Here is an 11,720-nt window from a genome sequence, read left to right as displayed (position 1 = left end):
TATCCAGCCACAAATCAGGACCAATTCATCCATCAAACACACAATCAGCACTCAGCAAGCCCACTCCACTACCCTCTCCAACAGCAAGTCAAAGTAAGCATCATCCAAGTGTTAGTGCCAAAAAAAAATCAAAAAATTCATTAATTTTAACGTGTTGGGAGGAGAGCAATAGGTAAAAGGATTGAGAAATTCATACCCATGCTTATCTTAGCAAACTTGGTTTGGAACACCTACACAATAAAATATAAATTATCAAAAGACTAAATGACTATCTTACCCTTACATTGAAAAGTCAAAGTGCCGATTTAATATGAAACATGGGTATGATTGTATAAAAAACGGACCTTGAAGCCAATGTCACCTGGATTGAAGTAGAATCTCTCCTGGTATCCTGAAAAAAATGAAAAAAAAACGAAAAAAAAAACAAGAAATATAAATGTAAGATACCATGTTTTTTTTATTAAAGATTGTACCTTTACAAATGAAAGAATATGTTGAATTGCAAGTTGTGGGGAAAGAATACGACAAAATTGGGTGACTTTTTCAGCAGTTGCAATACGTACTTCAGCTTCATTATCACAAAGTAGCCTCAGCGTATGCTGGAACTAACTCACCCCTGTTATAATTTAGATGGAAAATGTTAAAAAATGAAAATAGAAAAAGAAAATAGAAAAATAAAAAAGAAAAGAAAATGTTTTGGATTTGAAAATTGAACATACTTGGTGGGTTCAGGGCCCACACCTTCACATAGTTCGTACAATTGATTAGCAACTATATAACGAACACGCAAAGACTTGTCCTGTTTTTAAGAGAAAACATTCAAATTTTGTTTTCATTTCAAATAAGTTTGCCTTGAGAAGTTCATAAACGATTAATAAATGCTCCTGAAAGTATTTATTATAAACAAGTTAATAATACAAAAAGGGAAAATCAAATTAATAAAAAAAGTTATGAATTTGACTTACTCAGTAGTAAAAGTAATCATAAAGTATGAGAAGGTGATATTTGTCACTGGGATCATTTTTGTTGATATATTTTCGACGCTTTATCTCATTAAGACTCTGGTTAAAAGAGTTTGTTGTTTTTTTATTATTTTCACACACACATCCATTCCAGTGTGAAGATCATGTGCTTGAATAGCTTTGTTGAATGCAGCAGAACCAAGATACTCTGTAACATGATACTTACCAGCTATCACATAATTTAAAACTACATGGAAATTCTTGTCCTCCTCAAATCCAGTTCTGAGAAAAAACAAAAATCAAGGGTCAAATGGTAATTTTAGATGCAAGAGAAGACAATAAAGATTAATAAGACAATAAGATACTCTGTAACATGATACCTACCAGCTATCTCATGTGCATGGGTTTCTGGGACATTTTCTGTTGTTGTTTCTATGACATCTTCAATTCATGGATCATGTCCGGAATGATTTGATTATGTACTTGGCCCATCCACAACCTCAACTGGAATATGTCTTAGTTCTCTTGGATGAGACAAAAATGGTTCACTACCCCTGAACCTTGGCCCACTATCAAACATACTTCTTGTGAAGTTTGGATCAAGAAGAGAGAATAGGTTCATGTTGATATCTCTAGCAGAAGGAAAGAGGGAGAGAGGAGGTCTCTGAGGTGGAATAGTTGGATCATCTATGTCCATGAAATCCTCAGGTGGGGCAGCAATGGAGGTTGTATGTCTTCTATAACAACATCAGTGAAATATATGTAAGAAAGTAAGATGTTTCTATCTCCTTCTGTGAAATGTGCATTAACAGCTACATTAAGATCTCCACCATGCTCCTGACAGAAATATAGATAGAAAATATCTTAGTAAACTTTGAAATTTACAAAATTAAATCCAAGAAAACATGAAGCAAAAATACTCAAAGCAACAAATCATCAAGAAAGCAAATTCAAAATTAGACCATTTTGAAATAATCTCACTTGTTGACCTTTTTTATGCCAAACAAGTTACTTACAAACACGTACCAACAAAAAATCGCTACCTTGATTGAACTTCATAACAAGTAATGTTCGTAGATTTGATATGACAGAAAACCCTACCACTTTTGTGTATATAAGTACTAATTTTGAAATCAAGCCCTAGCCCTTTCTACGATAACATAGTAAATCAAAATTACATCTGTATGGAATTAGTTTATTCGAATCAAACAAAAAATTATGGAATAGTAAAAAACTAACCCCTATATTCTATTATAATATCAAAATCAAGCTCAATATAACATATAAGCATGAATTAACACTGTTAATATGTACCAGAATAAATCAAATAAACGATAACAGTTAATCAAGAAGGAAGAGGAAAACAAAAGCTATATGAACAGTGATGCGATTTAGATGAAGATTTGGCGTAATTACCGTGAGTTTCTATATAGCAACCGATTTAGATGAACCGGTGATGCTCATGAATGTATCGATTGCTTCTTGATTAGGTGTCACCATCGAGGGGGGAAGTACACATCGACATGGTGACAGAAGAAATTCGAGACCTGAAGCCCAAAAAACCCTAATAAAACAACTAAATAACGAAAATTGAATAGAAAATAAGCAAACTAACTAACGGAAACAACAAAGAATCGAAATTAAAGAGCGATTAAAAACCCTTACCAAAGAATTTATGCATGAGTACAGTTGAAGAAGGCCTAAAAGAAATCTGAGACCTGAAGCCAAAAAAACCCTCGATCGAGAGCAAAAAAGAGCAAATCCACCAACAGAAAGAGAATTGAGAGATGTGTAAGCCATGAATCTTGGAAGAACATCAAAACCGATTTACAATCGACTGTGAGAACGTGGGTGAAGGCAGGGGAGCTAGGGCTTCTTGTTGGAGGCGCTGGAGGTGGGTGAAGGCGGAGGCCTTAGGGCTTCTTGTTGCTAATTCAAAGATCAACATCGATGGTAGAAGGTGGAGGCATTAGTAGAGGGAACAAGGTAAAAAGAGAGGAGATCGAACCATTTAGTGTGAGGGTCGATTTGGAAGAAATCTCAAACCCTTAACCTTAAACATGATGTGAAGCATTTGATCCATAATCTTTTTCGTGTCCATCAATTCCTTGGGTTCACATAATCGGACGATGGTGGTAAATGAAGCATTTTTCAAGAAGGAAGGTGCATCGCCATAGTTTGAGGCTAGAAGAGGAAATGAGGATTGGAGGTAGTGGATGTGGATGAGGGGTGGAGACGAGGGAGAAGAAGGTGGGGGTTTAAAAAATTTGGGGATTTCATTTTCCCTCTAAGACGCGCGTTTCTTAAAAAAAATATAAAATGACATTCACAGACGACGCACAAGTGCCTTCCGTGTTTTTAATATTTTTACATGAGACATTAATTTAAGGGCACTCAGTAATGCGCGACCTAAATCCTTAAAATTTTTGAAGAGATGACACTTTTTTAATGTCGCTCTCTAATGCGTAACATAGATCAAAGAGCGTCGTGTTTTGCGCGTCATAAAAGGGTCTTTTTCTTGTAGTATATAATTACCAGTTTCTTATTATAATATTGTCATAATATTTCTAGTTGTGTTCTCAAAATTCGAACTATGAAGAGGGATGCTGTAATCATAATCGAACTTTGAGAATGCAATTAATAAATACATCCTTGACTAAATTCAATTAAAATTTCTCGATCTAAGCTTTTAGATTGGAAAAAGAAGTATAACATTCTCTCCCTTAATTATAGCAAAAACAACTTTTCAACCCCTGTAACTTTGCAAAGTGAAACTTTTGTTTTTCTATAATTAATATTGCCAACTTGCAATACTTAAAATAATAATCATGCTCCCACTAACATGATGATTATATCCTTTCCAGCATAACATTTATGCTCTTACTAGCTTTGACATGTATTCAGAAAACAGTTAGACTTCTAGAAGACAATACTTATTGACTTCCAAAGTTCATATTTCCAATACGATGTGCTTCGATAATCCTTTATCTAAGCTTCTCAAACTCATACACCTTTCCTCAGACAGCTCACATGTGTGTCTAAACTAATTTGAGCTTATATTACTAAGTCCCAAATGTTCAGACCAATTGCCAAATCTCACAATTCGAACTATGAAGAGGGATTTCGTAATCATAATCGAATTTGAGAATTCAACATACATAATCGTTATCCTCTTAAAATCTCTCTTAGTGAAAGCGTTTCCTCATAATCATTTTCATGAAGGAGAGAAACCTTATGACACTTAGATTTTATGGTGCATGTGTTCCTATCCATGTGAATTTGTCATAACCATAGTCACAAGATAATGTTTGTGACAAATCCAAACTCTTATGGACATAACCTGTTCATACTTAATTTCTTGCCATCAAGGATCCCACCATTGCTTCCAAGTTATTTAGCAGCTCACCTATGTTAGTCAATGTACTTTCATTGAACAAGGTGTTTGCCCTTATGCAACCTATTGAGAACACGTAGAACTCATATGTATAATCAATTCAACTGGATTGACATAGAAACAAGAATACGTCAACACGATAGGTTAAAATCCTTAAGTCGTGTGCTAGTGTTTAACAAGTTTACTCTTGATTAGTTCTTGAAACTTTTCAAGATCTTTTAGACTCCCACTAACCTCTTGACATATTAGATTCTCTTATTAAGAAACATTTCTTGATAAAACAAATATTCAAGAATTAGTGTGTGTCTATATCAAGACAAACCACTACACACAGTTGGTCTTAGTTGGTCTTTGTCTTCTCCAAGACATCACAACTTACCAATTTCAAATGTGTAAGAGCAAGAAAAACAATTTTTCTACTTTACATTTGATAAGTGTGTTAGACCTTCTTAAAATGTGTCACTCAATTCACATTCTTGGAGTATGACTCTAAGACTTGATTTTGGAACGAAGCATGATTCATCCTTTTGATTTAACCATTTTAACAATTTCCAATTCCTCTTCTTAGCCATACTAGTGCACTAAGATGTCCTTAGAGGATCAATTATGATATGGCTCTTAATCATTAAGACGATCATAAAAACCCGATACAAAAGTACTCTCCCTTCTTGGAGAAACTTTTTATCTTTCTGCCTTCATTGATTCTACTCATTCATTCTGTCATTCATTGAAACTTTTCAATTATTCAGAATTACACTTAATCTTGTATGTATAACCACATTTACTAGACCTTTATTAAATCATGACGAATAATGTTATTATTATTTATGGTGGACTTGACTAGTGCACAACATTGTGTATTAGTTTCTTTAGTCCTTCACTTGACTCACATACTTATGTGAACAAGGAATTAGTCTTAATTACCTAAGTACCAAGATTTCCATACATCACACAATTCTGGTTGTATGATTCTAAGTTTCTGTCCAATTGAAACTTGGGCGATGGGAATCTTTCCTTACTTAGAAAATTATGACACTATCATAAATAACATAACTAAGAATCGCATCCATTTCAACATTGCTAATAATAGAAATACACAAACATCAATTTTTCATACATGTCTTTGCAAGGATAAATAAATAAAACAAAATCTTTATTTTATTGCGGAAAATTTTGTCCTTGCAGCACAACTCAATTGAAAAACTATGCTATTACATTTCTTAGCAATCTATCGTAACTCTAAAGTAGCAACTCAAAAAAATCCAATCTTCGAATCCATGCGATCAAAATCCATTTCTTCACGATCAGATTCAGCACGCTTCTTCCTTTAAGCTTCCTTTCTTTTCTTCGATTCTGAAGCAGAGCCAAATGTCTTGACTCTCCCATCTCTTAGATCTCTCAGGTAAACAGGGCAACTTCGTCTCCAATGCCCATTCTCTTGGCATTAAAAGCAAATTGACTCTTTTGGAATAACACATTGAACTACTTCAGACTTTGCCTTTCTCTTATGATCAAACTTTTCGACCATGGCATGCCTTTCATTGCCATTGCATATATCCATGGAAGTTTGGAAGGCAGATCCACCAATCAACTTTGCTTCTCTAGCGCGCCAAATCATTGCTGATTCATCAGCAACAAGCAAATAGGCGAGATCGATGAGGATCACGTCATGGTCTATCATATAGTACTCTCTTACAAACACACTATATGAGTCAGGAAGCGATTGAAGAACCCAACAACAACCAGCTTCTCACGGACTACGACTCCCAACATTCTTAACCTATCAATGTATGACTTCATCTCTAAGGTGTGTGCACACACACTGAATTTCCTTCTTCATGTTTACTTACCAAAAGGGCTTGAGTGAGCTTGAAATTTTCAAACCTTTGAAATTGTGGGTTAAGGAGAGCAATAGGAGGAGGTGGAGGAAGTGAAGCATGATTTCCATTTCCACAATCCAATAGTGGAACATCATCTTTATGTGGAAAACTTTTTCCAACGAATTCAGGATGACCATAGTTGTCAGACTTTGACATCTACAAATAGGAGAAATTCAAGTTAGTTGATTGAGTGAGTCCTTAATAAAACACCAATGAGATATTAAGGCTAGGACCAAACACAATAGCCTACAACTTGGGAGAGGGATGTCGTAACCCAAATTGCAGAACATTTAAAGGTAAGTGAATGATGATTCACTAATTTTCCACCATGAAAAACGAAAAAGAGATTAAGTTTTAAATGTATTGAAAACTCCTAGATCCTTTGAGATTCATTGAACTTTTCAATGGCATGTTTAAATCTCAATATGCCCCTCGATTTGTGATTAGGATGCTGAGGATCACAAAATAGGGTGTGAATAACCATGCAAACTTACATGATGCCCCCAATGTTACAGTCACATATTCAATGTGTCGGTTAACCACACACGCTCCACCGAACTATGACAAACATCAAGTCACCATTCGCTACCTTTGCTTAGAACCCATTTAGTGTGCCGGTTAACCACACACGCTCCACTAACGTCGTAGCAAGGATACAAAGTGTAATTTCATGGAATTGCATCAATTCACTTTTGCCTAAAGTTACTAAGATTGAGAATTTTGTGAGTGTCTTGGAAAAGGACTATTATACCCTTTCTGCAGGTAGGAAGCTAATCATTTTGCAGATCTTATGTTATGGTGCCCTGGATTCTGCAGAACTAAGGGCAGAAATAGACAATCGTGAAGAATTTGAAGTGGGACCAGATCCTGATGTAGTTCTTGCATTCACTGAACCTGTAAAAGACATACCTATAAAAAGACGAGGTCGCCCTCCTAAAACCCCTTTACCCAAAGATCAAGAAGTTGTAAAAGATATTCCTATTCCTAGTATTTAAAACCAGAACCTCTACTCATTCCGCTTGGATCACGCATAACCTAGTAACACAAAACCAAAAAAGGTTATCTTTTTTATGATTTTCCCAAAATACCCTTTAATTAATTAACTAATTAATGATGTTAAATTTGGAAGCTAACCTTGCAGAAAGGGATATTACCACAGATGATGCTTAAGCATGCAGCTCGACTAGGTAAAAGTTTTTTGAATCAATAGTGTTAAAAATCATATACCCAATTCTTTTTTTTCATTTCTGATGTTAGATGTATGAGAAACAGAAGAGTTCACAGTTTTAGCAATTTGGGTATCTAAAATTCTTGAAGTTTGTTGCGATTTCAATCTAGATTCTTGTAATAAGGTCATCTAATTTATTCTTTCCTGTTTTTCTTCTCTTCTATCTGTTCTTGAAGTATTTAAATGCACTTCTTGTTTTTCATTTCTGATGTTAGATTGCATATGTGAAACATAAGAGTTCTCAATTTTAGCAATTTGGGTATCTAAAATTCTTGAAATTTGTTGTGATTTTACTCTAGAATCTTGTAATGAGGTCATCTGATTGATGGTTTCACTGGCACTGCATGTACACTTGGAGCTAAAGGCATATTAAGTTCTTCATTCAGATCGGGCTCATTATCAGGTTGAGTATATGAAGGTACCCCTTCACCTTCAGTTTCTTGACCCATGTCTGCCTCCAAAGCATCAAGTTCTGAAACATTTCCATGAAGTGAAGTTAACATTTAAAAAAAGAAAAATAATAATAATGAATTTTTGCTTACCACCCATGAGATCATCTTCATCAATATCATCTGGCACACTAAACTTCTACCAAGAGATTCTTGTATCTCACTGCTTATGTCCATCATGTCCATCATTTCATCTTGCAAATTCTAAACATAAAAACAAGATTAAATGGTCTGTAATTACAAAGTATCAAAAGAAAGAGATTCATAATATTTATACTAACATCAATGTCTTGTATCTTCACAGTTTTCATCAATCCTTTCAGCTCTTTGTTTGATCCTATTTGTAGCAAACGCTTGATAATTGTGACACATACTGTTTGCTGAGCATCTTTAATACCTTCTGAAGCGAATGCAACTTGATCCAGGTTGAACGTTTGATTGTACAACATGTCACGTTGTCCTTCATACCTGCTCAAGTATAACTTACTTTCATTATCAACTCTACAGTAGATCCAGAAATGTAACACCCAGGATTTTGAAAGCCAAGAAAGTAAAGGAAACCCTAAATTTAAGAGGGACTCGACGAGTCAAAGGAAGGACTCGGCGAGTCGGAGCGGGATCCGGGTCGATAAGAAAGTGACCAACTCGACGAGTCGGCCAAGTGGACTCGGCGAGTCTGGTCTGTGCGAGGAAAACCCTAAATCCGGGGCTTGGAGCCTATTTAAGCATCTTAATCTTCTTCTTAGGGCTCCTTTACAGCCTCTTGCACCCAGAACGCCGCACCTTAAGCCCCCATTGTGTTCACTCAAGCTTCTAGTCTTTTTTTGAGTGGGTTTAAGGAAGAAGAAGGAGTGGGAATCCTTGAAGCATCAGGGAGTGGCTTTGGATCTGAAGTTTGGGAAGCATTTCAGAGCATTGGAAGGTATCAATTCGTTTCTCTCCTCCATATTTTTCCTTGGTTATGAGTTTTGGGGTTTTTAAGCCATGTTTAAGACCAATCTTGAGCTTGAGGTCCAGATCTGGGGTTGCTACCTCAGATCCATGTTTATTTTGGTAGGTAATCCCATAAAGTATCAGCCATTGGGTGGAAATTGGAGTCTCTTGGTCCTAAACCCTAGCTATGGGTGTATTTTGCCTAGATCTCACTCTCTACACGTAAAGGTTGCAACTTTACGTGGGAAATAGGCTTGGGGAGGGTAGATCTATAGTTTGGAACTCATGCATGACTCGGAAGTCCTCTGCATGTAAGTGGATCTTAGTGGACTCGACGAGTCCTTCAAGTGGACTCGGCGAGTAGCTTGAAGATGAGGAGGAACTCGACGAGTGGGATGAACAGCTCGTCGAGTCGGATGAAGATGGGCATGAACTCGGCGAGTTGGATGAACAACTCGTCGAGTTGGATGAAGTTTGTCGTGTGCTCGGCGAGTCTGTTCTTAGACTCGGCGAGTCAGGTCGAGTGGTCCCAAACCCTTCGAGTTAAGACTCGAGTCAGCGAGTCGAGCCAGGACTCAGTGAGTTGGTCAGGACAGGAATCGAGAATCAGTAAACTCGGCGAGTCAGGGGCTGACTCGGCGAGTAGAGTCGCGAGTGGAAGGACTCTGGATTTATGGACTCGGCGAGTCAGCAGGGTGACTCGGCGAGTAGGGTTGACCTGGAGGGTTGACTTTGACCAGGACGTTGACTTTGACAAGAGTTGACTTGGCTAACTTTTGGAAGTCAGTTAGACTAAGTGTTGGGTTGTTGTTGGTAGCTCGGGGAGCTAGCGGAGCAGCAATTCGGAGTTAGCGGTCAGGTAGCGGTCGAAGGGGGGGTTAGCAGCGGCAGTTCGGCAATATCAGGTGAGTCTCCCTTTGTATGAATGGGTCTACGGCCACAATGCCGGCCCATGTAGCTTCGAGTAGAAGACCCGGGGGTTAGCCCTAGGCACAGTATGCTAGTATGATAATTGGACGAGGTCCAAAAACAGAGGGCGGGTGCCCAAGGAGCGGTTTATGTGATAGTTTATACTTGTTGTCTATGTGATACTTGTATGTGCCTGGTAGGGAGGTGAGAGAGGGCGAGGTCCCGTATCTCACCAATAGCAGAGTGTGGATGGTGTTCCATACCTTAGTAGCAGCAGAGCAGGGGCGGGGCCCAAGTTAGGAAAGGAGCGAGGGTGGGCTGGGCCCGAACCTCACTTTCAGCAGGTGTATGGACGAGGTTCCATGACTCATCAGTAGCAGAACTCGGGCGGGGCCCAGAGATAGGTGAGGCCTTAGAGCAAGGGTTGTTAGTATATGTTTAGCTTATGTAACGTTATGTAATACGTTTATGTGCTATTATATGTTAGTGGGCGAGGCCCTGTGACAGGCGAGGCCTAAGTGAAACAGATCTGTATCCGAGCGAGGCTCGAAGCCAGGCGGGGCCTGGAGCGGCGGGGCCGTTGTAGCGGGCGAGGCCCGTAGTAGGGGGCGAGGCCCCGGATAGCGGGCGTGGCCCAGTATGTGTAGTATGTGGTTACGCATGGTATGTGGTAAGGTGGGGAACTCACTAAGCTTCGTGCTTACGGTTTTTAGTTTTGTTTTCAGGTACTTCCGGTAGCGGAGGGAGGAGCTCGGAGTGATCGCATGGCACACACCATAGATTAGTCAGCCTGGGAATGTTTACTCTGATAATAAACAAGTGTTTTGAAAATTTATACTCAGATGATGTTTTGGAATGATGTCTTTGTTTGAATTAATGTTTTATTAAAAAGAAATTTCTGGTCTTGAATTTTGGGATGTTACAAGAAAGGTTATCTTGCCTTCACTTCTCAGGTATGTTTTTTAATTCATACCCATGTTCAAAATTCAAACATATGTGATCCTTTTTTATTAAACATTTAAAATTCTATAAAGTTTATATGTTATTGTGTTGAAGGACTCGCCTGGTGTACTTTATTTGAAAAAATTATCAGATGCTGGCCGCACACATAATTTGGAAGTCTGTAGGTAAGAAAAACTCTTCATTTCCTTCTTTCTTATTATTCAGATTTTATAGTGTATGATTTTATGATTTGGATTGCAATGAAAAAGATTAGATATGGAGATGCTCAAATCTCTACCACCAGATTCACCTGAGCAACAGGAGTACATCACAGCCATCCAAAATGAGGATGGATACAACTAGGGGTAATTCTAATTCATGCTCTTTAATTCTTGATTCTAAAATTTGATTTGTTCTAAAAATTAAAAATTTACTCTTTTTTTTCAATAAAAAGTTATAATCCTGTGTTATGGGGAGTCCCTAAAGGAAGCTATTCAACTAACCCTAATGGTTCATGTCGTATAATAGAGCCTCGCGTTATTGTTCATATTAACTTTTGTTTTCAATAAAAAAAATTAAATCAAACATGGTTCTGTAACTTTTGTTCATATTAACTTTCTTTTTAACTATGATTACAACATGGATGCACTATGTGGTCCTGATGGTGAACTTCCAGAGAAGTTAAGGAATTTAGAGCCTCGCCTTATTGAGCACATTAGTAATGAGCCTCGTCTTATTCAGAAGCCTTATGCTACAATTATTTTACAAGAGCAATGGCCATTTATGTAATTTTATCAGTGCCTAAATCTTGTATCAAAATGCAGATTGTACAATTGACAGCATCCGAAAAATTTGAGGAAGTTTTGGCATTGTTTAAGCTACTTGCACCAGAAGATTCAAACCTTCGAGCCTCAAAGTAGTAGTCAATTCATATCAGGTAATATTTATGGACCTGAGAAGTTTTTTGGATATGAGTGGTAAAGTTTACTTATCAAGAGCTTCATCTGGTATGTCAGATGACAT

The 11,720-nt window shown here is 37.5% G+C and overlaps 1 pseudogene; it reads right to left on the bottom strand.

The window, feature by feature from the left end:
- Nucleotides 1-7,778: 7,778 nt before the first annotated feature.
- Nucleotides 7,779-11,720, bottom strand: LOC111896093 (vacuolar protein sorting-associated protein 60.2-like; annotated as a pseudogene).

Source organism: Lactuca sativa, chromosome 8, assembly GCF_002870075.4.
Source record: "Lactuca sativa cultivar Salinas chromosome 8, Lsat_Salinas_v11, whole genome shotgun sequence".
In the NCBI taxonomy this organism is placed as follows: Eukaryota; Viridiplantae; Streptophyta; class Magnoliopsida; order Asterales; family Asteraceae; genus Lactuca; species Lactuca sativa.
This window is presented reverse-complemented; position numbering and strand designations above follow the sequence as displayed.